Below are 23,628 nucleotides of genomic sequence, written 5' to 3'. Positions count from 1 at the left end.
CATTTGCAGTGGTAGGAAATGGTCATTAACCATGGTACATGGTACTTAAATTCTTAAAATTACCTAAGTCAGTGCTTCAGTTCACAAATGTCATTTCCATGAGCCCTTAGAGTCCAAAAGCCTTTGATTAACCATGACCAGTTTTGCTTTATGGTTTCATGTTATAAGATCAGCTCTACAATGCAATTTGTGCCCTACTAGAACATAATGTCTATGTATTGTTCTAAGAAAAATTCCCTGAAGATATTTTACTCTTCCAGAAATGAGGTAGTTCTAATTTTCCCACTTCTCAAAATTTGGCAATGTAATATTGGAACAATTAGATATGTTAAAGAATTTCTCAGGGATTTAACTTTTCCTTAAAACAAAAAGTTCTTGCTTTAAAAAATATATAAACGAAATCCATTAGAAATCATAAAAACATCGTGACATAACACTAAAAAATAAAATTAATTATCTCTAAAGGAGTAGGATTTTTTCTTCAATTGAAACCCCAAAATTCAATTAACAATGTTAATAGGCAGTCAATTATTTCATCCATTGATGAAAATGTTATTTCCAGTTCCTCTCTTTAAATCATGCTCCTCACGTCGCTTTTCAGTTATTCCTTTCACATAGAACCCTCATTCTCTCCCAACTTACTTTGCCTTGTAGCCAGCACTGTGGGTAGTAAAAGTAATAAATAGTACTGAATGAGACTCAAGGGAGGTTAAACTGATGACCACACCAGCAGCATGCTGTGAGTAATAATGAAAACGATTACAGCAGTCGAGCCAGAATATCAGCAAAGGTAATAAAACCTTGAAAATAAGAATTAACATTTATTGATCACTTGAAAGATAGCAAACTTTATGCTAGGTATTTTAGATACATTGGTTCATTTAATATTTATAACCATCTTCTAAAATACATACTATCAGTAACTCATTATTACAAGCAACAAAGCTGAGGTTGAGAAGATAAAGAATTTCCCAAAGCCATGGCACTGATAAGTGCTTGAGTAAGGATCAGATCCTGAATCTTTCTAATTCCTGAACCCATATTCTGAATAACCCACACTAGTTCTCATCCCCCTTGAACTTTTATTTGGCCCTATATTTTCATAGAACACTAAAGAGGTTATAGTATAGACTTATCCGTTGCTAAGTATTGGAAAGTAAAGGATAATATTTTCTAAATCCTCAACTGGCCAGACAAAACAGAGGGGACTTCACTTTGGGGTCAAATCTGAAGGCATACATCCATTCCTTAGCTGTTTTGACCTATAATTGATATCTGTCATTCAAAGTAAGATTTTGGCATATCCAATCAATACAAATTACATTAGGAAAAATCATGTCAAATAATTGTCAAATAAAGGTAAAATATATTTAAGGCATATATTTTGATGATTTGAGATACATGAACACTGTGCAATCATGAACAGAATCAAGTTGATTAATGCACCCATCAATATCCACACCGTACATTAGATCCTCAAAATTTGTTCATTTACAACTGGAACTTTGACAGACATCTCCCCATTTCAGCCTTCTCTCACCCTTTGGTAACCACTGTTCTTTCAGCTTCTAAGATTCTGACTTTTTTCGATTCTACAGATAAGTGAAATCATACAGTATTTGTCTTTCTATGTCGGACTCATTTCGCTGATCATGACCTTCAGGTTCATCCATGTTGTCACAAATGGCAAAATAACTTTAAAAAATTAAAATGGAGTGCTTTGTTTCATTAACATACTCCTTATCAATTATGTCTAACTTTAATATTTTGGGAATACTGAAAGCTAGAAATCTGTGTAATTTACATACGGCCTTAAGGCATTTTTAAATAAATAAATGAAAACTTGAAAAAAATAAATGTTTACATAATAAAGAACAATAATCACAGCAGTAAACAAAAATTGTGGCTAACGTTCTTGAAGATTTACTATGAACTAGTATTTTATCATTTACTATTCAAAATAACCCTAACGATGTAAGTATTTTTATTACTATTTTATAGATGAGGAAATAGATTGCAAAGTTAAATGCTCAAGATTACAAGGTTAACAAGCTAGGAGTCTAATCACATTATTCCAATGACAATCCATGACCTTCTCTGTTAGTCTCTTCCCTGTCTATTGGTGGTTCCTACAATTTGCTTCATCTATTATTTCCCTGAAGTTGCAGACAACATGGTATGTGTTTGTATCTGAGCTTATTCAGTTATTACTAACTTCAACAGCATCAGTTTGTATCTAGACTTTCATGCAATAACTGGGAGCTGAAACTGTTTTCAAAATTTTAAACCCCTATGATTTCTCTAAAAGTAAAACCTAATAAGAAAATATTGTAATTTCACATGATATTTCCCTCAAGTGTAGTTCTACAATCCAAAGTGACTGAACATTCATTTAAAAAAAAAACTATTCCTTTTCAGTGCCAACTGGCATTATAAAAAGTAATCAGTGGGTATAATAAATCTCAACTCCCTTCTAATATTATCACTGGACTAATTTTGGAAGGGGAGAATCAAAGCCAAATAATTTAAAAGAAGTCTGATTCCCCAAATTTACAAATATCTTCTAATTTCATGCCTCAGCTGTGTTGGTAAACATAATTGCCTGCAATATTTCTTGGAAACACTCAAAGTTCCATTTGTAACTAAAGACAAAGTTGCTTGAAAAATTCAAAATTTCCTAGAAAGTACAAAAACTTTTTTACAATAGCATTCAATGTCATCCTTCTTAATTATTGATATTCATAAGATTTACTCATCATAAAATGAAGCAGTATATGTCAGTGTGCCTTTTTCCAGCCTTATTTTGCTATGCCATTGGCAAGCATATACCAAGCATATCTTCCTTCCCAAACATCAGTTCCTTCTCCAGACCAGGATGGGCAGAGGTGATTAGAGGAATGTCCCTGAGAGGAAACGCTGCTCCAGCTCAATAAATGGTTGACATATAGTCTTACAGTTGGTAGAGGAAATCCAATGGATTTACTTTGGGGAAGTTGAATAACTTTCATAAAATATTATCCCTTTTTCAAGATTAGTTATCTAATGGCATCTAAACTTCTGTTTGTTACTTGCCATTAATAAAAATTTTGAAGATGAATTCCCCCTCTAAAAGATAATCCAAAAATTCAATTTCATGTCCCTTCAATGACGATGACAGCACAATACAAGGATGTTCTGCTACATGATATGAAATAGTATAACAGATTGTGTTACAGCTGGGATTGGCAGTATTGAGATACCCTGCTCAGTTTCAAAAGGGAAAAAGATGCCATTTCCATATGAAGCTAAGGACAATTTGGACTTTTTATTCTCAGTGAAAGGTAAAAACATATAGGCATTAAATGGAACATGTGTTTTTCTATTGGCACCCAGGCTAAAAGTGGCAATGGTGAAATGTATTTTGGGGAGCTTTGGAGGTACTTGTGGAATAAACACTGGGTAACAACATCATCATTAGCTCCATTTTCCCTTAGAATAATGTAATTTCCAAAAAGCTACTTATTCCACATAAAAGAAGACATAGCTATGGGGAAATCATAGTTCATACAGTTATATTTACTAGTAAATTTAGAGAAAGACTAGGTTTTAATGGTTGAAACTTGTTTTCTTTTCCTTAAACTATAAGCAAGCTTGAATCCCAACATCCCACCGTATTTTTGTGTTTGATGCATTCATTCTCCATGATGCTTGAGACTGGATTAAAGAAAATATGGAGTCAGTGCTGCCATAGACTCAAACCAACTGAGATAAAATTTCTTTCTAAGAAGACATTGAATCAGTACATAAATATTTTCTCACTAAAGGAAACCCTTTATCCCAAGCATGCCAATAGCAGGATTTTTGCACAAACATTTTTCTACATTTGGAAATGTGAGCAAATTGTTTTTCTCAGTACTACGTGGTGTGTTTTATCCCAGGCTTAGAAATCTAAGTAAGTCTGTCAACAAGCGTGGTTGTTAAATGTAGGGACAGAGGGAATAGTAGAAACTTGCAGATCATCTAATGGGAAGGAGATTGGGACTGAAACCTAAAGTCATGGTGAGACTTGTTTAGGAATTTGAAAATTCTCCTAGAGGTAATAGGGAGTAACAAAATTTTAGAAAGAGTTTTATCAGTTTAGAGAGGAATGGATGGGAGAGAAAAAAATGCAAGAAAAAAAAATGTGTAGAAAGTCATTCGAGGTACCTAATGCACATCTAGCCATGGTATTTAACTAGTATGGGTCTCCTTGATATGGACTTGATCCAAATATCTGATTTAATGGCTATTTAATTTGATAATATTGTAGGATTAGGATAATTTACGAGAAATTTGGCTTTAGAAATGTCATATCTCCGGGCTAACATTTACATATATAGTGAATCCAAGTACATTGCTTTAGTTTATATTTTTGAAAGGTATTTTAAAAGAGTATGAGGTTTTACTACCTCTTAGCTAAATAGGTAGAGAATACTAATCTGAGAAAATTGCAAAAGTCACTCTGGTTAGGGTACATTTCAGATAAAATACCCAGTTCTCTGAATCCTTACCAGTGTTTGCTATTATCATTCATTTATTTTTTATTTTAGTCATTCTGATAGGCATGTAGTGATATTTTATTGTGTTCTTTATATTTCCCTGGGGTGTAGTGATATTGGATATGTTTTCATGTGCTTATTTGTAATCCTTATGTCCTCTTATATGGAAAATATCTCTTTTGCCTGTTTTCTAATTTAATTGTTTATTTGTGCTTTGATCCTGAGAGTTCTTTGCATATTCTAGATATACGTTCCTTGTTCCCTATGATTTTGCTATATTTTTTCTCACCTGCAGCTTATATTTTCTTTATAAAGTCTCTCAGAGGACAAAGGATTTTATTTTAATGAAGTCCAACATATCATTATTTTTATCTTATGGACTGTGTTTCTGGTGTCACATCTAAGTCTTTTCATTAAGTCTTAAGTCCCAAAGATCTTCTCCAAACAGTTTTGTAGTTTTTACAATAATTTCACACTTAAATATCAAATCAATTTTAGTAGAGATGAGTCAGTTTTTTGTCACTGTGACCAAAATACCTGAAAAGAAAACTTAGAGGAGGAAGGTTTATTTGGGCTCATGGTTTCAGTCCATGACCATCCAACTCCATTCTTCAGGCCCAAGGTGATGTCAAACATCATGGCAGAAGAGTTCAATAGAAGAAAGCTGCTCTCAGCTCATGGCAGCTAAGAAGCAGAGAGGCAGGAAGGGGACAGATATCCCTTAGCCACACCCTTAGTGACTATCTTCTCCAGCCACATCCAACCTGCCTATAGTTGCCACCTAGTAAACCATTCAAATTTTTAATCTATCAAGTGGATTGGTTCAATTGATGAGATTATAGCCCTAATCACTATCTAAATGCCCCACATTGGAATCTTGCTGCACTGGGGATCATGTTTTCAACATAAGAGTTTTTGGTGGGCATTCCAGATCCAAATTATAACAGTAGGTTTAGGTTGAGGTTCAATTTTTTTGCCTGTGAATATTAAGATGATCCATCAACAAACATTTGCTAAGAAGACTATTTTTTATTCAGATGATTTTATACTTTAAAAAAAATCAATTGCCCATACTGATTAGTATATCTACTCCTTGGCCCATATCACACAGTTTTAAATACTGCATCTTGAAATTGAGTAGAGTGATTCCTCCTACTATTTTCCCCTAGGATTATTTTAGCTATTCTGTTTCCTTTGTCTTTCCACATAAATTTCAGAATAATCTATATTTACAAAACAAATCTTGCTGGAGTTTTGACAGGAATTGCATTAAATTTGTTTTTCAATTTATGGGAGAATTTACAACTTTACTATTTTGAGTCTTCCAAACTATAAACAGGTATGTCAGTTGATTTATTTTGATCTTTGATTTCTTTCACCAGCATTTTGTAATTTTCAGCATATAGGTTCTATACATGTTTTGTTAGAGTCATACCTAAGTATTTCTTTTCTTCCCAGTGATTAAAAATACTATGGCACTTTAAATTTCAGTTTCCACATATTAATTACTAGTATGCATAAAGTTAGTTTTTGTATGCTGATTTTATTTTGTGACCTTGCTAAACTCATTTATTAGTCTAGGAATCTTTGGTAGTTTCTTTGAGATCTAAGTAAATGTTTTTTCCATTTACACAGTGGGGCAGTTTTATTTCTTCCTTTCTGATTTTTATGCTTTCCTTTTTCTTCTTGCCCTTTGTGTGCTAGCTAGAGCTTACAGTATTGTCACAGTAAGAGTGGTAAGTGTGCATATCTCTACTTTGTTCTAGATCTTGGTGTGATAGGTATTTTGCTTATAGGATTTCATTTTTATTTTTAGATAATCTTTGTCAAATTGAGGAAATTCTTTTCTTGCCCCAGTTTTGCATGAGCTTTTATTATGCACAATGGTTGGATTTGTCATGCTTTCTTCATTGATTGGTATGCTTATGTGATTTTTCTTCTTTAGTCTATTGATTGAATTACTTTATTCTTAAAATTATGTCAAGGCTTCTGCACCTTTTTCTCTAAATCCTGCTTTTTTCCTTGATTTTTCTTCTTTTACTACTTTTTTTTTTTCTTTTGTGGTACTGGGGATTGAACCTAGGGCCTTGTATGTGCGAGGCAAGCACTCTACCAACTGAGCTATATCCCCAGCCATCTTTTATTAATCTAAGGCAATGAAAGATCCCTTACTTTACTTCACCACTGCTTTACTTTTTAATTTTCTCTTACCTGAAACTATTGTTTCTCTTTCCATTCTTTTCATATTATAGTTTGTTTTCCTGAGTGTGGAGTTTAGACTATACCTTCTTCCATTCTCAAAATTGGCTTAAAAACTTTTCCTCATTAAAGGAAAGTATAAGTTTAACTCCATTAGCAGCATACACTCTGCCCTTCATGTACTGGTCCAGCCTCATTTCTATCAACTGCACCAGTGAACCCATTCTCACCCTCGTTCATGCTCCAGTCAAGCCAGACTTTTGTGGGTCATTTCATGCCTCTGTGAAATTGTACATGCTGTTCCCTCTCCCTGATGTGACCCACAATTCCTTTATTTTCTGCTATCTTTCATTTGCCCATAGTCACTACTCACATGTTTTTTTGAGATTATAAATTCTTCAAAAGCAAGGATAATGTCATTTTCATGTTGTGCTTCCATTGCCTCTCAAAGTTCCTGGCACGCAGTCCAAATAATATAAGCAGCTAACATGTATTGAGTGCTTGCTATGTGATAGACATTTGTAAGTGTATCATTACAAATGTACATTACAAGTGTACGTAGATTTTCTCATTTAATCCTCATAATAACCCAACGGGGTGTATGTTATTGTCATCTCCAATTTATAGATGGTAAAACTAAAAGCTAGGGTAATAAACCCAGACAATCTGACATTAAAATTTTTATCTTCACTTGTAGACCATATCATCTGCCAATAGCAAATATGCTAAATCTGTATTGATTTGAGTAATGAACAACTGAATAAATGAAATCCACGGGGGTCATTATAAATTTCTTTTTTTAAAAAAAAAGAGCTTTGCAGAAAAGAATAAATGATGACATTACATTTAGCTAACGTAATTCTAGATATTTCTAAGTTCTGTAGTATCTTAGAAATAAGCCCAAGAGACTATGAATTAAAACAAATCTACATTGAAATCCTCTGCTACCTATTAGCTGAATGACCTCATCAGAATCCATAATCATTTAAAACTTTATACTTCCTAGGGGCAAAAAGGTATAGCTTTAGCGTAAATATTAAATGAAAAAAAAGGAAAGAAATAAAGAAAAGACAAAGAAAGCAGCTCTGTTCTTGGACCCTGGATGCACCCCAGGTAACATTTGCTTCTATTCGTTTAGCTTACTCTCTAAGAGCTTATAGAGATTCCTGGACTGATGGTCTTCCTTTTGCCCCATTTTTAAAAGATATGTGTTACACTCAGGTCAGGGTGCTGGTAGAGAAAACTTGGAATTTTCCAAGTTGTATTGGAACACCTGGATAGGTGTCCCTGAAGGCTTTGGTTCTGCAGACTTCCTTTGTAGAATTAGAACTTCACCCTGCTCCACGAAGTTTCTGAGGCTTCTCTCCTGCAAGGCAAAAGATGAGCCTTTTGTCCTTATCTAACTTCCTCTCCATGATGAGAACTGAAGTCCCAGCAAAATCACTGGGACATGTGAGACTTGATAAGGGATGAAAGAGACTGAACACTGAAGCAGTTGCAACTTTCATGTACTAACGGACCCATGGTAGTACCCCTAGAACTGGAGAAACTTTACAATCTTATTGAGATAGACTTACCATCCTATAAAATTCACCTGTATCTGTGTACAATTCAATTGTGTTTAGTATATTCAAGACTTGTGAACAAAGCATGACAGTCTAATTTTAAAACATTTTCATCATCATCCCAAAAAGAAAAACCCATATCTTTTTAGCAGTTACTCGTAATGTGGTCTACACATACACTGGAATTCTGCCCCACTGCTCTTGCTCGTGTCCGGTGTGGGCAAGGGAAAGGGTTCCTGTCAGAGGGATGGGCTGACTGCGAAATATTAGAAAATAAGACAAAGGGCAAGAATATCTTTAAAGTAGGGACGTGTCTGATATGAGCCTTCCAGAAGGGTCTGGTTCTAACAAGGCAGCAGCCCAGCAGTCTGTGCTTGCTTTATTTTATAGCGGCACAGATCAAAGGAGATCTGAAGGTATAAGGTTTCAGAGTGGGAGGAGTCTTGTCTGGGTGTTTGCTTCTTGGTGTGGCAAGGGTCTTTGAGTAAATAGCTTGATCTGCATTTGGCAAGCTACACCCATCTCAAGGAGGCTGTGCTTAAAACTTGAGCAGTGAGCAGGTCAGGGTGCCGGCCTGAAGTGGGTAGTCTCCCACAGCACCCTGGCAGGCTCTCAGCACCCTGCCCCCATTTTCAGTAGTGTTACTAACTACTCTTATCATCTTGTCTACAATTGCATATGCTATATTCTTTCTTTCACCTAATTCATCTCCGCCTCAATGTTTCTTTCTGATCCTTCTGTTGTTTCTGACACAGCTGCCACTTCCAACCTCGTGGTCTGTCTTACAGTGTGTTTTCTTTTGGCCCTGTCACTTAGTCCTCCAGTCCCTTCAAATATAAAAATCTTTTGTATCAGCCAAACTTTATTCGAATTTAAGCATGGATAATGAATTGTAGCAATGATTCACTCTGTAATCTCACCTTAGTGCTTGACTGACTACCCTCAAAATCAGGCAGCTCATGACAGTGGCTGGCAGTAAGCCTGGGTCAGGCTCTTCTAGCTCGTCTTTATTTACCATATCATAATGTGCAGCTCAAATACCACTGTCACCAGGTAGCCTTCCTCCATATTTGTAACTAGATTTTGTGTCTTTCTTCTTTGAGTCACTTTGCATCTACCTTGTTTACTCCCCGAATTACATCTGGCCATGTACTGATGTATTCTACTTGTTTTACCTTCCCAGTTAACAATGCATGTCCTTGAGGGCTGTTTTTAATTATCTTTGTACCAACTTAGGGTCTTACCAAATTCCTGGTACCTAATTTGTAACAAGTAATATTCATTCAGTGAGTCAACAAGGAAGAGATTTCTGTATCTGACTTGAGACTATGGTACTATATGAATTGTATGTATACACCTCATAAAAATCAGAAGGAGCCAGGCACAGTGGAGCACACCTGTAATCCCAGCATCTCTGGAGGCTGAGCATGAAGACTCTGTGTTCAAAGCCAGCCTTGGTAACTAAGTGAGGTCTTAAGCAACTTAGCAAGACCCTGTCTCTAAATAAAATACAAAAAGGCTGTGAATGTGGTTCAGTGATCAAGTACCTCTGGGTTCAATCCCCAGTACAAAAACGAAAAAAAAAAAAAAAAAAAATAGAAATGTAAAAGCCATTTCTTCTTCAAGCTCTTACTCCACAAAAGAGAGAAATCCCCAAATGGTACTCTCTAGGTTTCCATCGTGTCTCACTCACTCCTCTTCAGTCCTCCAGTAGCATCCTATTACATTGCTCTCAGCAGGGAATTGCACACTTTATTAGGAAGTGAGCTGGGCCTGATTCATACTGCTTTTATGTTTCATTTTAGTACAGAATCGTATAGGCTCAGCTCCAGAACACACAGGCACTGCAGACAGAGTCCGACATTCATCTCCTCGCTGTGTATTGTTCAGTGTTGCGATGGCTTACTTACCCTTGCACTTAAGCACTGTGGTGATGGATGTTTTATGAGCATATAGCCATCTAGATGTCATGGACAGGATTTTATCTCAAAAAAAGAAAAGCATAAACTCTAAGACATGTTGGTGGGTCTTTCAAAGCCACCCTTCAGTGAGCATTTAATTAAAAGTTGTCTCCCACTTTATTTGTGGTTCCTGGGAACTGAGCTGTGTTAGCATTGGCATCGAATTTGTTTACAGGGAGCTCACCATGACAAAAACTTTGCCAACCTAATAAGCTTGTACAACCCCTAAGGTGAGCTCCTTCTTCTGGATAAACTGAATCCTTCTAAGAAAATCAATCCTTGTGCGCTCTCTCTCTCTCTCTCTCTCTCTCATTCCTCTAAGCCTAGAAACATATTAAGTTACATTTCTAAAGGATAAAATTCCCATCTTATTTCTGGTTATTTTCTTTCTTACCTGAAGTCTGCTAAATTAATAAATTCTATCTACCACAAGTTCCTTCATATGGTAAAAACTCTATACTTGGGAGGACTCTGTTTAGACCCTGTAGAGGAGGTAGTTTTGAGTATGGGTCATGCTTTTGTGAAATTAATATGGAAAGAGCATTGACAGAAATCAGCAAGAGTGAAGTTGGGCAGTCAGGGCCATTTGGCAAAACACTGCTGAAGGAGACTGAAGACCTAGATTCAAGCCTCCAGGTCTCCTTCCCATTATTAAAAGAATCAGGGAACTTTTTAAGTCGCTTTGCACTTCGACTTTCTGTCTTTTAAAAAAGTGATCCATTTCTTCTCTCACTGCACAAATATTGGTTCCATAGTTTGAATGAGGTTATTTTCAGTGTCCCTTCAACTATGAAATTCTGTATTAAACAGGACACAATGAAGTATTTTATTAAAGATTTGAGATATGTGATAAAAACAGATTCACAGAGATACCTTAGTAAAAGAAATCCTCGATTGGCAGGCAGAAACTCTATTTTGTCACCCTCCTGTCTTCCTTTTCTATGTCTGTTTTTCCAGTCCCACCTTCCTTTCCCTGACCCCTCCATCATGCCGCGGCTTTGGCTTGCTGACCCCCACCCCCCACTAAGTACCTGTTTGACCCTATTAGTCCTCAGAACCTCTTAGCTCCTCCACAGCTCCTGTCATCTAAAGATACTCAATTTATTTTTAATGGCTTTCTCCTCCACTCCTACACACACAGACACCTCTGTGAGAGCCCCCATTCTCAAGCCCTGATATTAAGGATGAGCTTGGAAAACACCCAAATCGCCCAGATAATGGCAAGTGATGGGGAGGGTGAGGAACAGAGTCTACAGCTGGCTGGCTCGGCTCTTTTCCCAGATTAAGATTGAGTTTTCTGGGAGAAATGATGTTGATTTCTCAAGATTTACTATTGAATTGGGTGTGCGGAGCACATTTGCCGAACAGTATGAGCATTTATAATCTTATTTTGGCCTTTAATAACACCTCATCTCTGCATCAGGATGCACATTTAATATCAGCTTTAGTTAAAATTCCTCAGAAACCAAATATTGCCTAATTGGGAATACAGGATAATTTCTCTGAATGAGTCTTAAAAAATAAATAAGTAAAAGAAACAGTTTGGGGAAATTCACAGACCTTCTGTGCTACAAAGAGGAAATAGAACTTTTGAATTTAAGAAATTTTAAGTGATCAATAGAAATTTGGTCTCCTGTTCTACATTATAATGAGCCAGAATTTCTGTTTTTAGTGAGATTCATTAGCACATTCACGAACACCAGGACTTTCTTCTTCCTTTGACAGGAATATTTCATTGGGTCTTTAAATAGAATAGTAAATTTGCTTACTGTTAATCCTGATAACTTCTTTCTCTCTAGTCCTTTATGTTTTTTTCTCTCTACTGTGAAAAGTTTGATAATGTGATTAATGTTTTGAGTTTTTCAAAAGACCTAATAGAGAAAAAATACAAATTGCTATTGATTTCTCATTTGAATCCACACTGTATTTTATTTGGATCATTGTTTCATGTAGTATTAGTATGTATTGTTGTACCATAGCTTGTTAGTGGGCTATGTGCAAAGCAGTGATCAATAGCTCAATGTCAGATTTGAAGGGTATATTGAATAAAGGTTTTTCCTTAAGTCAGCATTGGTCTTGATTCTAATTAACGTTTCCAGTGTTGATTTGAAGTATGGAATAGGGAGTAAGCTTATTAAATATGCAGATTACTCTATATTGAGTAGGGGTGATTATTGACTAGAACCATACTGTAAGAATTTATAAGGACCTTGACAAATTAAGCAAGGTGATTAGAAGTACGATGAAGTTTAATTAGGACAAATATGTGATAGCTTACTCAGAGTGTGTGTGTGTATGTGTGTGTGTAAGAGAGAGAGCACAAGTTCAGCAACAATTAATGAAGACAGTGAATGAGCCATGTGACAATTATAAATTTGAAATGTAGCATTGCTACTCATTAAGAAAATGACCTAGTAGCAGAAAAGTTGTTAAGACCTTTTAAAGACCACCATGGCCTATTTATAATGCTCATAAATTATGCAAACCTTATAGCAGAAGACAAGAAGATAGCTAATATCTATGAAAAACTGAGTAATAGATACTGTGGATAGTAAGTAAAATAACTTAACGTTTAACTCAAGTATTTTATTACATCAAGAAATATCATATATTGGAGGTAGTAAGCAGCTATTGTTCACTTTTACTGAGAATAAAATGGGAGGCTTCTTTGATATGGGGGGTTTTGAATTAGGTTTGAGTAAGGAATTCCCAGTATTAAGTTTTCTAAGTCACTAAGATACCTTAGGAAAAAATAATAATAAAGTCAGTTTTGCCTACTGGCTTATATGTCTTATGGTATCTAATCGACTTAGATACTACCTTGGGTAACTCTTTCATAGCTCTCTGATGTTATGATTGTATTAGGATTCTTTTTAAACACTATTTAGAAATTTGATTATCCCCAGGGGAACTCATGGGAATTAGTGAAGTCCTTCATGTATTTTCAAGGATGTAGAAATATAAAAATCCACTATTCCACTGTTGAAGTATACTGAATTATTTGAAGATATCATTGCAAAAGAAAGTTTATAATCAGCTGATATTCAACAGTGAATTATTGAAATGCTGGCTATAAAAAGTTAGAATAAATGAACATTTGTTCCTGCTGTGCTGGGATAAATAAGTATTATATCTTTTTCACAGTACATAAGAAAGAAGCAGTACATATGTTTTACCATGCACAGTAAAACCACAGGATAATTGAATTCACAGAACACAGGGGCCTTTTGTAGTGGGGTTTTGCTTAGTTGATATTTATGTCATAATATGTGGAGTTTGCTATCTATCTCATATTATGTAAATATATAAAGTAGCCTTTCATGATATACATATACGTATTATTGTACATATATGCATTTGACATACATATACATGTAATAACTTATCTATCATTAAATATTAATACATATTAAATATATAACTAATTGACCATTATCACAAATGATAAATCTTCACTGTCATTTTGGAGAGAATTTAATAGTCATTTTTATTAATTATGCTTAACAGCAATAAGAACAGAGCATTTCTCAATAAAGACCTATTCTATCCACAGTTTGAACCAATTTTTAAATTTGCATGGAAGTACAAATTTTTCCAATCGCAGGAATATATGCTCGTAAGTAGTGTATGGCATCCATTTTTTTCAACTATCTGTTTTACATGAACTTCCACTTTTCTGTGGTATCTGTACCACATGGAGATAGGAATGCCTCTGATTACTCTGTTGGGGAGAGATTTGGGGAATATTCCTACATCTATTAGGAAGGACTTCAGCTATGTTGAAGGAACTATAATTCCTGCACCCAGTAATCCACCACAGAGTGACGGTGTTCCAAGAAAGGAGAGTTGTCCTCCTTATGAATATTGATATTTCCAGATCAATCACATTCAAAATTCTGATGGCTTTTTAAGCAGTTCTTAAAAATAATAATCAAGTGAGCATTCTAAAATAGTTCGGAAAGAAAAATAAGAATGAGTGAAGAGAATGTACAAGGTCTCTGGGACACCATCAAAATTAGAAGATCAAACATTTGCATAATCAGCATGCCAGAGGGAAAAAAGCTCTGTAGAGGGCACAAACAATCTATTCAGTCAAGTAACAGCAGAAAATTTCCTAAACCTTGGAAAAGACAGAGACATCCAGGAATAGGAAGGATTTAGCCAGAAATATAAGACCAGGAAGGAACCTCTTTACAATATATTATAGTTAAATTGCCAAAAGTACAAAACAATGAATATTAAAGCTTCAAGAGAGAAGTGCCAAGTCACATTTAAAGGTAGACCCATTAGAATAATGACACATTTCTCAGCAAAATCTCTGAAGTCTGGGAAGACTTAAAACAATGTATTCAAATCCTGAAAGAAAATAGCCTCCAACCAACATTACTATATTCATCGAAGTTATCCTTCAAAATTGAAAAATAAGTATAGACATTTTAAGATAAGCATAAACTAAGGTAATTCATAACCACTAGGCCAGTATTACAGAAGATACTTAAGGGAATCCTACACCCAGAAAATGAAAAGAGACAAGAACAATCATGAAAGCATGAAAAAGAAAAAATCTCCCTGGAAGAGTGAGATGCAAATAAGAAATAGGAGGATCAAATATCAATTTAGTAATCCATCAGAGTCTAGGATTAATAAAAGTGGAATAAATGGGCATGGAATATTCAAAACAAACAAGAAAATCAACAAAAGGAACAATTCTATACCTTTCAATAACGAAACAGAAATAAATGTTCTTACTTCACCTATTAAAAGATACAGACTGATTGGATTAGAAAACAAGATCTGACAACTTGTTGCCTGCCAGTAACTCACCTCACCTGCAAAGATATATACAGACTAAAAGTGAAAAAAATAGGAAAAGAAATTCTAAACTGATGGGATCCAAAAGCAGTTATGAATAGCTATATTTATATGTAACAAAACAGAATTTAAGACAGAATCCAAGGAGACGAAGATCAAGAGAACAATTCATCAAGAACAAATACTAATCATAAATATATACGTACCGAACACTAGAATGCCCAATTTTATAAAACAAACATTACTAGATATAAAGGGAGAAATAGACTATGGTACACTAATAATGAAATTTCAATACCCTACTTTCACCATCCAGAGAGAAAAATCAATAAAAAATTATAGTTAAATTAAACTATAAATCAAATAGACTTAGTAAATAGCTACAGAATATTCCATCCAATGGTTACAGAATATACATTCTTTGCATCAACCTATGAAACATTTTCCAAAATGGACCACATATTAGCCCATAAAGTAAGTGTTAACAAATTTTTAAAAATTGAAATAAGTTTTGCATATTTTCAGATCACAATGGAATGAAACTAGAAATATAGAAATTATACAAACACATGCAAATTGAAAAAACACTTTTGAATGAACAGTGGGTTTTTAAAGAAACCAAAAATCAATAGCTTATCTATACACTAATAATGAATTGGCTGAGAAAGAAATCAAGAAGGCAATTCCACTCACAATAGCCTAAGACAAAAACACAAGAAAACAACAACAATAGTTAAAAAAGAACTTAGAAAAATTCAATCTGGGGAGGTGAAAGACCTCTTCAATAAAAATTTCAAAATGCTGAAGAAAGAAATTGAAGAGGATGCTAGAAGGTAAAAAGACTTCCTATGTTCAAGGACTGGGAGAATTAATATTGTTGAAATGGCACCACTACTAAAGTGATGTATAGATTCCATGCAATTCCCATGGAAATACCAAAGACATCCTTTACAGATCAAGGAAAAAAAAAAAAAAAAAACCTAGAATTCTTATGTAAGCACAAAAAAACCCTGAATAGACAAAGAAATCTTGAACAAAAAGAGCAGTGCTGGAGGCTTTACAATCTCTGATTTCAAAATATTTGTCAAAGTCAGAGTAATCAAAATATCATGGTATTGGCATAAAAACAGACATAGAGACCTAAGGAACAGATTGGAGAATCTAAATATTTATCCATGCATCTATAGGTAACTGATCCTCAATTAAGGTGCCAAAAGCATAAAATTAGAGAAGAGACAGCCTCTTAAACAAATGGTACTAGGAAAATTGGATTTCTACATTCAGAAGATTGAAACTTGACATGTCTCTCTTACTGTGTACAAAAATCAAACTCAAAATGGATTAAGGACCTTAATATAGAATCTGAAACTTTGAACCACTAGAGGAAAACAAAGAGGAAGCACTTCAAGATATATAGGCATAGGCAATAATTTCCTGAGCAGGACTCCTATATTCAGACACAAAAGCAAAAATTGATAAATGGGAGTGCATCAAATTAAAAATCTTCTACACAGAAAAGGAAATAATCAACAAAAAGAAATTTGAATGTAAGAAAATCTTTGCCAGCTATACATCTGCCTGAGGATTAATATCCATAATATATGGGCAAATGACCTAATCACTTTTCAGAAAAAGAAATATGAATGCCAATAAATATAAGAAAAAAATGCTAAGCACCTTTAGCCATCGGAAAAAAAACAAATGAAAACTATATTGAGATCCCATCTAACCCCAGTCAGAATGGCAATAATAATAATGATTAAAAAATAGCAAGGGTGTGAAGAAAAAAGAATCTTTTTATGCAGTTGTTTGGAATGTAAAGTAGTACAGTGACTGTAGAAAAGTAATCCTACAATATGTACAGTCAGAAAAATGAGAAATTACACTCCAGATCTATCAAAATGTATAAATACATTCTATTGTCATGTACAACTAATTAGAACAAATAAAAATATTAAGAAAAAGCCATTCTAATTGGAGTAAGATGAAATCTTAGAGTTGTTTCAATTTGCATTTCTCTAATTACTAGAGATGTTGAACACTTTTTCATATATTTATTAATCGTCTGTATGTCTTCTGTAAAGTGTCTGTCCAGTTCCTTGACCCATTTATTGATTGGATTCTTTGTATTTTTGGTGTAAAGTTTTTTAAGTTCTTTATAAATTTTGGAGATAAATGCTCTATCTGAAGTGCATGTGGAAAAGATTTTCTCCAATTCTGTATGCTCTCTCTTCACATTATAAGATTTCATCTAACTTCAATCAGAATGGCTATTATCAAGAACACAAACAATCATAGATGTTGGCGTGGATGTGGGGAAAAGGGCACACTTTTACATTGCTGATGGAGTTGCAAATTGGTGCAGCCACTCTGGAAAGCAGTGTGGAGAATCCTCAGAAAACTTGGAATGGACCCATCTTTTGACCCAGTTACCCCACTCCTTGGTTTATACTCAAAGGACTTAAAATTAGCATACTACAGTAACATAGCCACATCAATGTTTATAGCAGCTCAGTTCACAATAGGTAAGTTGTAGAACCAACCTAGATGCCCTTCAACAGATGAATGGATAAAGAAACTGTGGTATAGATACACAATGGAATATTTTTCAGCCATAAAGAAGAATAATGTCATGGCATTTGCAAATAAATGGATGGAATTGGAGAATATCATGCTAAGTGAAATAAGCCAATTCCAAAAAACCAAAGGCTGAATGTTTTCCCTGATAAGTGGAGAATGATATATAATGGGGTTGGGGTATGGGGAGTGAGAGAAGAATGGGGGAACTTTAGATTATGTAGAAGGAAATGAGGGGGGGTATGAAAGATGGTGGAATGAGACAGACATCATTACCCTATGTACCTGTATGACTACACAAATGGTATGAATCTACATCGTGTACAACCATAGAAATGAAATGATGTACTCCATTTGTGTACAATGAATCAAAATGCAGTCTGTAGAAAATTAAAAAATAAATAATTTTTTAAAAAAATAAACAGTATGGAGGTTTAAAATTTGAAATACCGCATGATTCAGCTCTCCCACTCCTGGATATATATCTGAAATGAGGTCCCGCATACCTCTTATGTTTTGGATGTGAGGTGTCCTCCAAAATCTCACAAGTGAAACAATGCAAGAAGGTTCAGAGAACAAATGATTGGGTTACAGAGCCTCAATGCAATCAGTGAATTAAACACCTGATGGGATTAATTGAGAGGTAACTAAAGGCAGGTGGGGTGTGGCTGGAGAAGGTGGGGCATTGAGGGCATGGCTTTGGGGTATATATTTGTTTCTTTTGAGTGGAGTAGCTCTCTCTGCTTCCCCATCATCATGTGAGCTGCTTCCCTCTGCCACCTTCTTCCACCATGATGCCCTTCCTCACTTTGAGCCCCAAGGAAATGGAGCCAGCAGTCTATGGACTGAGATCTCTGAAACCGTGAGCCCCCAAATAAACTTTTCCTCCTCTATAATTGTGCTGGTTGGGTCTTTTGGTCACAATACTGAAAAAACTAAATGAAATAATACCCATGTTTACTGTAGTACTAGTCACAATAGCTAAGATATGAAATCATCCAAGGTCCTGTCAAAAGATTCATGGATAAAGAAAATAAGGTACACACACATAGTGGAGTATTATTTTGCCATAAAGAAGAATGAAATTCTATTGTTTGCAGCAAAATGGATGGAACTGGAGGGCATCATTTTAAGAGAAATTAACCAGACCAAAGAAATAAAGTCCTGAAAGTTGAAGAGAGACTATATGGGAATGGGAAGGGGACTGGGGAGAGAGGAAGAGGGAAGGGTAAGGATAGAAGGAAAGATGGATCACAATGGAATGAATGCACAATTTATGCATGTATGGAAATGTCACAATGAAACCCATTAATTTGTAAAATTAATATGCATAATAAAGAGAAGTTCAGAGCCCAAGGACTAGAAGCTGTCTTTATCTGAGGTACTCTGTTGTTCCATAAAAGGGAGGGTTTGGGGACAGGTGAAGGATTCAGAATGATGATAGGGAGAGGAATAAATCAGAGGTGAGAATCCTGCACCACTTGGGCCATATTGCAGTGTTCTTCCTGGAGCCTCTCTGCTGCTGACCCTCCATACTTCTCTGGTCTTTGCTCTTACAAAGCACTCTGCCTATACAGAAGGTCTTGCTTGCAAAACTCTCTGCTTCCCCAAAAAGGAAGTCTCCACCCCCTGCCCTGCCTTGTGTCCTTCCAACTTCAGACTTCCGCTTGTTCTTCTAAGGGCTTTCTACTGCCCTGAGAAGAGAGCAGTTCTAGGACCAAGGAGAGGAATGAAGACTAGCACTTCATCACTGAAATGTGGTTTCCTCAAAGAGAGCTGGGCTCCCTGAATTACCTTCCCCATAACATATACTTTAAAGTCATATGATCTAATCTATGAGAAATCCCTATTTCTTCCATTTAAGTTACATGACCTTAATCTTTTTAAACTAATAAACCTGTATTACGGAGATAAAGGAATGTTCATCTCTTTCCTGAGCCTGGAAACTAAATTGTATTCCACTTGGATACTAAAGATGGCTCCCTGAGCTCTTCATAAACCAGACCATCTGAAGCTGAACTTCCCTGTTGACAGCAAGGAGTTCTGTTTACTTCTACATATGCTCTTAAAACCCATGCATTTCATCAGACTTTCGTTATGAACTTGTATCTGAGGAAAAGGAGTACTAAAATGAGGAATATGGTTTCTCAAAGAGCAGCTGGCCATTGGCTATGCCACAATATGAGGGTGGACAGCCTTTGGATGGTGCCTATTTCATTCTTCTCTAAGTAGAACACACACATTTTCTTCCTCCTCATTATCTAAATATCCTACTAGAAAAAAAATCTGAAATTAATTTTCTACAATAATGATACTACCAAAGGTGGCTATTCTCTTCTTGTTCTTGATATTTATGTCTTCTTTAACTATTAAAATCATGAATTATTTTACTTATGTTTTAATTATTTCAGTTGACAGAGTTAGTTGAGCAATTCTGTTTCATCTTGCTTCTGACATTTCAGTCGAAAATCACTCATTGGACAACCCACTTCCTTCTGTCTGCTTGGTTAGTTTTTAGGAGTAGACAGTCCACTTTGTTCCAGGTCTGATGTCTGCCAAAATCATAGTCTATAAACTCTTCCAAATACCTTTTTCATTCGTGTTTGTTTGGATTGTTTTTTACTTGCTTTGCTTCTGAATTTATTTACTTTACATACATGGCAAAATGCTTTGGCAAGCAATTCACTGACAACGCTTTCCCAGATGATTTTGTTGCAAGGGAAATTCCCAAAGATCTCGTGGGGAAAAAATATTGTTTTTTGGTTTTTGTGTTTTTTTTTAAACCAAAAATACTTCTGGCCATGATAAGTCACCCACCAAATGACTGATAATATATAATTAAAATCCCATTTTTTATGCAGTGCTAGTTAAATAGGAATCTGATTTTCCAAAAGTATTTTTCTAGTAAAGACTAGCCAAAACAAATGCGCTTCATTGATGGCTGACTATTTTCCAGACCCAGTGCCTGGCTATGTTTCAATCATAAATTTTAACAAGTAATAAGAATCAGTAATACATATTCTAACAAGGTGTATAAAGAAGCAACATTTCATAACACAATGCTAAAATGTGAACATATGCTAAATGTTAGAAGACCACTGAAGAGACAGTGGAGTTTAGTCTTAAAGGGAAGGAATTCACCAGGTAGACAAGGAAGTTTCTTTTGTGGAGAAAACACCCACCAAGTTGTGAAGATGTGATAAACCCAAAAATGAAGAAATGGTATGTTCAGTCTAATTGTGAACATAAATGGGGGAAATGGTTATTTTTAATAATGGAAATAAAAATACTTAAGGGAAATTTTTGAAGGATCTTGAAGGCTAAAAGAATTGGAAGCATTTTCTAAGGGCTCTGGATTATATAAGACATATTTAAACTAGGCAGTAGTATGGTTAGATCTGCCCTAAATTACACATTTCCTGAGCATATGTAATGTTCATGCAAAGAACATTTAAGTTGTGGTATGGAGGATGGATTAGCAGTGGGTTAAAGTAGAGACAGAGAAGACTTAGAAATGGGTAAGTAAAAATGGTCAGGATATTGGCAAAAACATTTTTTTAAAGATAAATGGACCACAGATTTTCAAGATTGGGAAAGTAAAATGTACAGAATTTGACGACAGATTGTATGAACAGGGAAGTTAGAATGAAAGACCACAGATAAGGAAGAATGATTAGCTAAGAATGAACCTAACTGATAGGAAAATTAGGAAATGGTAATTCTAGAAACAAAGGGAATAGCAGGGAGCAAGTAAAATGGATAATAGTGATAATAAAATTAGTAATTGTGATCACTACTAATAGAGCACTTAGAGTGTTAATCACTAAGCAAAGTGTCTTACTTGCAGTATCTAATTCAAACTTCCAAATACCTCAGCATAAAATTATTATTTCACTCTGTTTGATAGGGAAAGAAATTGAACTTTGGAGAAAGAGTTTGTTCAATGATTGAAACACAAATTAAAGTTTCATGTCTTAAAACCCACACTCTTAGAAACTAAGAGGTTGTCCAGGACTGTGGACAGTACCTCTCAGGGACAAGCCTGCCTCACCTACCCACCCACTCTTGTTTTCCAACATTTTTACTTGCTTCTTGAATATGAACAGCACATTCTCATTCTGCTAGCATGTTGTTCTTCTAAGTTTTAAATTTTGAATCACTTTTTATCCTAGAAAACCTGCTTCTTACCTCTCTGCATAACAGCTGTCCACTGCTACAGCCAATGGACAGCAGTGGGCACTGGGTACTGGGTACTATGCTGGCTCTTTATGTGGTTGCTAGAGAGCCCTGGAGCCCTTGGTTGAGCCCTGGCAGTATCTGAGCATTGGCAGATGCTGTAATCAGTATCCAGAGAAGGGGAGAGAAGGGGGAGAGAGGCCTGAGCTGAGTTGGAGGATGCTTGTCCTATACCCCTTTTAGACTTTTTTCCACTGTCTCCTTTTGCCTGAAGTATCAAGGGCTAATCCTATCAGTCACATTTCATTTCTCTCCCTGACCCAAAGAAAAATCCCTTCTGATGTAATAACTTGAGTTGACTTGTTCTATTCCATTAAAAATTGGATTAGACTTACCCTTCCTGGGATGGAGCTGGCAGCTCATACTTATCATTTGTTGGTGAGCATTCCCACAACCAAGCTCAATTTATTTTTTTAAAAGAAGATGATGGTGACATGGGACAGAGAGGTTTATGGGAGCTCTTCAAAAATTTTATATGGATAACATCTACTCTCTTGTAAAAGGAAAATAGGTTAAAATATGAATGAAAGTTCACTGCAGAGGGAACAGTCTTCGGATGTTAACTAGCTGACAGTTTTAGAAATATGAACATTTTTAGTGACACATTCATTGCAACATAATTCCATTAATAAAAGTCATAACCTTCCTAAATAGTTCACTATTAAGAAATTTATGACCATTAAGTATCAAAGAATCATTCAACATTGTACTTAAAAGGGAAACCAAATATTGTTCAGTTCTACTCCAATGCATGAATCTCCTCTTCACAAAGGTCATAAAGGGTCATCCTGCCTCTGCCAAGAAAAAAAAAAATTCCACAAAGAGAAATTCACTAGAAATCATTAAATGTGGCATTATTTAATCACCATCATCATAAGCACAAATGGACAAGGGGGACTTTGGTCAGAGACTGTTATGATAGGTTCTCTCATGATTCTGAGGAGGACACTTATTCTCTCCACTTTAGAAAGGAAAAAATCTAAGGTTTAGAGGAGCACCTAACAAAGCACAGTTCACAAATAACAGATATGCTCGACTTTAAATCTACTGTACCCAATATAAATGCTGTCAGTTATATTTAAGACCATTACATATATCAAAATTAGTTTTAAATGCTTGGAGAGGTTTAAATGTTTATTCTTGTGTAAAGAGTTTTAAATCAGCCTAGGTCTATTTAAATTGCTATAATTTATTTCCACGGAATTTACCTAAATTGCCAGTTTCTTGATGTATGTAATGTTCATATAAATAGCTACATGATGCTTACCTATTCTCTCTCAGCATTGTTTCGTGCCCATAGGTTGATATCAGTTTGATGGGGGAGCAGAATGGGAAATAAAAGAATCAACTCGTTGGAAAAACAAGTCTGATTAGTGTGGCAAAGGGTTTGCTTCTTTTTTTTTGCCATTTACCACCTATAGTCACATACTTTCATTTTTCACTCCATGTGAACAAGTGACCGGGGTAATGTGTCTGAGGGGGGTTCAGGTTTAATAGATTGACAGAGTGAGCATTCATTAAGTGGTGTGTGGGTTATAGTGAGAAAAATAGAGTATATTTTGAGTGTATTCACAGATAGCTCTATTTTGAAATAGTCTAGATTCCCCCATTCCTTCTGCAACCTGGGAGAATATTGCCTATGGTTAGAAAGAGATATTGATATTCACGTGGTAAATTAATTTGTGTCTTAGGTGCTTATGGATGATTCCAGGATTGTTTTGCATTTTAAAGCAGTGATTGGCCCTATTTAAATAATATTCA

The 23,628-nt window shown here is 35.3% G+C and overlaps 1 protein-coding gene across 5 annotated transcripts in view; it reads left to right on the top strand.

Moving 5' to 3' along the window:
* The window catches only part of GRID2 (glutamate ionotropic receptor delta type subunit 2), a 1,449,748-nt gene that overhangs the window by 1,184,459 nt on the left and 241,661 nt on the right, over window positions 1–23,628 (top strand). The gene's annotated exons all lie outside the window — the stretch shown is intronic.

Source organism: Sciurus vulgaris (genome assembly GCF_902686455.1).
Source record: "Sciurus vulgaris genome assembly, chromosome: 9".
Lineage (NCBI taxonomy): Eukaryota > Metazoa > Chordata > Mammalia > Rodentia > Sciuridae > Sciurus > Sciurus vulgaris.
This window is presented reverse-complemented; position numbering and strand designations above follow the sequence as displayed.